The following is a 4603-nucleotide window of genomic DNA, read 5'->3' as shown; positions in this document are numbered from 1 at the left end:
AGAAGCTTTTCATGCTTCTTCTCCATGGTTGCAGAAGAAGATCCTTGAGCTTTAAACACAAGGTTGTCCCCATTTAATTGAAGGACTAGTTCTCCTCTGTCAACATCAATCACAGCTCCTGCTGTGGCTAGGAAGGGTCTTCCAAGGATAATGCATTCATTCTCCTTCTTCTTAGTGTCTAAGATTATGAAATTAGCAGGGATGTAAAGGCCTTTAACCTTTACTAACATATCTTCTACTAATCCATAAGCTTGTCTTACTGACTTGTCTGCCATTTGTAATGAGAATATGGCAGGTTGTACCTCAATGATCCCCAGCTTCTCCATTACAGAGAGTGACATAAGATTTATACCTGACCCCCGGTCACATAGAGCTTTTTTAAAGATCATGGTGCCTATGGTGCAGGGTATTACGAATTTGCCAGGATCTTGTCTACTTTGAGGTAAAGTTTGTTGAACCCATGTATCTAGTTCACTAATGAGCAAGGGAGGTTCACCTTCCCAAGTCTTATTGCCAAATAACTTGGCATTCAGCTTCATGATAGCTCCTAGATATTGAGCAACTTGCTCTCCAGTTACATCTTCATCCTCTTCAGAGGAAGAATAGTCTTCAGAGCTCATGAATGGCAGAAGGAAGTTTAATGGGATCTCTATGGTCTCTATATGAGCCTCAGATTCCTTTGGGTCCTCAATAGGGAACTCCTTCTTGCTTGAGAGACGTCCCATGAGGTCTTTCTCATTGGGATTCATGTCCTCTCCTTCCTCCCTAGGTTCGGCCATTTTGATTATGTCAATGGCCTTGCACTCTCTTTTTGGATTCTCTTCAGTATTACTTGGGAGAGTACTAGGAGGAGTTTCAGTTACTTTCTTACTCAGTTGGCCCACTTGTGCCTCCAAATTTCTGATGGAGGACCTTGTCTCACTCATGAAACTTAAAGTGGCCTTAGACATATCAGAGACTAAATTTGCTAAGTTAGAGGTACTCTGCTCAGAATTCTCTGTCTGTTGCTGAGAAGATGATGGATAAGGCTTGATATTACTGAGTCTATTTCTTCCACCATTATTAAAGCCTTGTTGAGTCTTTTGTTGATCCTTCCATGAGAAATTTGGATGATTTCTCCATGATGAATTATAGGTCTTTCCATAAGGTTCACCCATATAATTTACCTCTGCTATTGCAGGGTTCTCAGGATCATAAGCATCTACTTTAGAATATGCCTCTTTAGTACTGTTGGAAGCATTTTTCCATCCATTCAGACTTTGAGAAATCATGTTGACTTGATGAGTCAACATTTTGTTCTGAACCAATATGGCATTCAGAGCATCAATTTCAAGAACTCCCTTCCTTTGAGGCATCCCATTATTCACGGAATTCCTCTCAGAAGTGTACATGAACTGGTTATTTGCAACCATGTCAATAAGTTCTTGAGCTTCTGCAGGCATTTTCTTTAGGTGAATGGATCCACCTGCAGAATAGTCCAGTGACATCTTAGAGAACTCAGATAGACCATAATAGAATATATCTATCATGGTCCATTCTGAAAACATGTCAGAAGGACATCTTTTGGTCATCTGCTTGTATCTTTCCCAAGCTTCATAGAGGGATTCACCATCTTTTTGTTTGAAGGTCTGAACATCCACTCTAAGCTTGCTCAGCTTTTGAGGAGGAAAGAACTTAGCCAAGAAAGTCGTGACCAGCTTATCCTAGGAGTCCAGACTATCTTTAGGTTGAGAGTCCAACCATGCTCTAGCTCTGTCTCTTACAGCAAAAAGGAAAAGCATGAGCCTGTAGACTTCAGGATCTACTCCATTAGTCTTAATAGTCTCAAAGATCTGCACAAACTCAGTTAAGAACTGATAGGGATCTTCTGATGGAAGTCCATGAAACTTGCAGTTCTGTTGCATTAGAGCAACTAATTGAGGTTTCAACTCAAAAGTGTTTGCTCCAATGGCAGGAATTGAGATGCTTCTTCCATCAAACTTGGAAGTAGGTGTAGTATAATCACCAAGCATCCTCCTTGCATTATTGTTATTGGGTTCGACTGTCATCTCCTTTTCTTGTTCGAAAATTTCAACAAGGTTGTCTCTGGGTTGTTGTGATTTAGCTTCTCTTAGTTTCCTCTTCAGAGTCTTTTCAGGTTCTGGATCAGCTTCAACAAGAATGCCTTTTTCTTTGTTCCTGCTCATATGAAAGAGAAGAGAACAGAAAAAGAAGAGGAATCCTCTATGTCACAATAAAGAGGTTCCTTATTATTAGTAGAATAAGAAAGAGGATAAAGAAAGGAGAATCCAAACACAAGGGTGAGGATAAGGGCAGTGATTTGAGATGAAGAGGAGTGTTAGTGAATGAATAAATAAATAGAATAAGATAAGAGACAGAAGTTTTCGAAAATAATTTTGAAAAGGAGTTAATGATTTTTGAAAATTAAGATAAGAAATAAAATTAAAATTAAAATTTAAAACAATTAATTAATTAAAAAAAGAATTATTGAAAAAGAGGGAGGTATTTTCGAAAATTAGAGAGAGAAGAGTTGTTAGGTGGTTTTGAAAAAGATAAGAAACAAACAAAAAGTCAAATAGTTAGTTGAAAAAGATTTGAAAATCAAATTTGAAAAGATAAGAAGATAAGAAGATAAGAAGTTAGAAAAGATATTTTAAAATCAAATTTTTGAAAAAAGATAAAATTTTGAAATAGATATGATATAAAAGATAAGATAAAAAGATATGATTAAAAAGATATGGTTAGAAAAGATTTAATTTATAAAATTAAAATTAATTACTTGACTAACAAGAAACTAAAAGATATGATTCTAGAATTTAAAGATTGAACATTTCTTAACAAGAAAGTAACAAACTTCAAATTTTTGAATCAATCATATTAATTGTTAGCATAATTTTCGAAAATAAAGATAAAATTAAGAAAAAGATTTTTCAAAAATAATTTAAAAAAAATAAATTTCGAAAATTAATAAAAAAATGAAAAAGATTTGATTTTTGAAAAAGTTTTGAAAAGATAAGATTTTTAAAATTTGAAAATTTGACTTGACTTACAAGAAACAACTAATTTTAAAAATTTTTTACTAAGTCAACTCAAATTTTCGAAATTTTGAGAGAAAAAAGGAAAAGATATTTTTTTATTTTTAAACTTTTAATTATGAGAGAGAAAAACATAAAAAATGACTCACAACATGAAAATTATGAATCAAATCACATAATGCATGCAAGAACACTATGAATGTCAAGATGAACACCAAGAACACTTTGAAGATCATGATGAACATCAAGAACATATTTTTGAAATTTTTTGATGCAAAGAAAACATGCAAGACACCAAACTTAGAAATCTTTAATGCTTAGACAATATGAATGCAAAGATGTACATGAAAAACAATAAAAGACACAAAGCAAGAAAACATCAAGATCAAACAAGAAGACTTACCAAGAACAACTTGAAGATCATGAAGAACACTATGAATGCATGAATTTTCGAAAATTGCAAGAACAATAAGAATATGCAATTGACATCAAACTTAAAACATGACACAAGACTCAAACAAGAAATACAAAAATATTTTTTATTTTTATAATTTTATTATTTTTTTTGGATTTTATTTTATATTTTTCAAAAAACATATAGGAAAAAGGAAGTAATGAATTCACAGTCCTCAATCAAGATTCCAGGAATCATACCAGGTTAGTCTAAAGCTTGATGGCCAGCCAAGCTTCAGCATACCATTTTGAAACTTTAGAATTCATTCTTAAAAATTTAGAATAATTTTCGAAAACAAAGGGAAAAATTTTGAAAAATATTTTGGAAAATTTTTTTTGAAAAGAAAATAAAAAAGAAAACTACCTAATCTGAGCAACAAGATGAACCGTCAGTTGTCCATACTCGAACAATCCCCGGCAACGGCGCCAAAAACTTTGTGGACGAAATTGTGATTCATACTTAAATTGTTGTTCGAAATTGATTCCCTGGTAATGGCCCCAAAAACTTGGTGCTCAATACCATGGTCTAAACATAATTTCACAACTTCGCTCAACTAACCAGCAAGTGTACTAGGTCGTCCAAGTAATAAACCTTACGTGAGTAAGGGTCGATCCCACAGAGATTGTTGGTATGAAGCAACCTATGGTCATCTTGTAAATCTCAGTCAGGCGGATAATAAATGGTGATAGAGTTTTCGAATAATAATAGTAAATAAACAGAAAATAAAGATAAAAATACTTATGTAGATCATCGATGGAAATTTCAGACAGGCGTATGAAGATGCTGTGCTTCTTCTGAATCTTTGCTTTCCTACTGCCTTCATCCAATCCTTCTTAGCTGTATGTAGGGCATCACCGTTGTCAATGGCTACATCCCATCCTGTCAGTGAAAAAGGTCCAAATACTCTGTCACGGCAAGGCTAATCATCTGTCGGTTCTCGATCATGTTGGAATAGAATCCCTTGGTTCTTTTGCGTTTGTCATCACGCCCAACAATCGCGAGTTTGAAGCTCGTCACAGTCATTCAATCCTGGAATCCTACTCGGAATACCACAGACAATGTTTAGACTTTCTGGATTCTCATGAATGCCGCCATCAATTCTAGCTTATACCAC

The 4603-nt window shown here is 34.5% G+C and overlaps 1 non-coding gene across 1 annotated transcript; it reads left to right on the top strand.

Moving 5' to 3' along the window:
- The first annotated feature begins 1545 nt into the window (after nt 1-1545).
- On the top strand, nt 1546-1649 carry LOC130947837 (small nucleolar RNA R71). Its single transcript, XR_009072824.1, has one exon. It is a non-coding gene; the product is annotated as a small nucleolar RNA R71 (small nucleolar RNA).
- Nucleotides 1650-4603: the final 2954 nt, after the last annotated feature.

Source organism: Arachis stenosperma, chromosome 1 (assembly GCF_014773155.1).
Source record: "Arachis stenosperma cultivar V10309 chromosome 1, arast.V10309.gnm1.PFL2, whole genome shotgun sequence".
Classification (NCBI taxonomy): Eukaryota; Viridiplantae; Streptophyta; class Magnoliopsida; order Fabales; family Fabaceae; genus Arachis; species Arachis stenosperma.
Note: the sequence above shows the minus strand (reverse complement) of the source record. Positions and strands in the feature narration are given on the sequence as shown.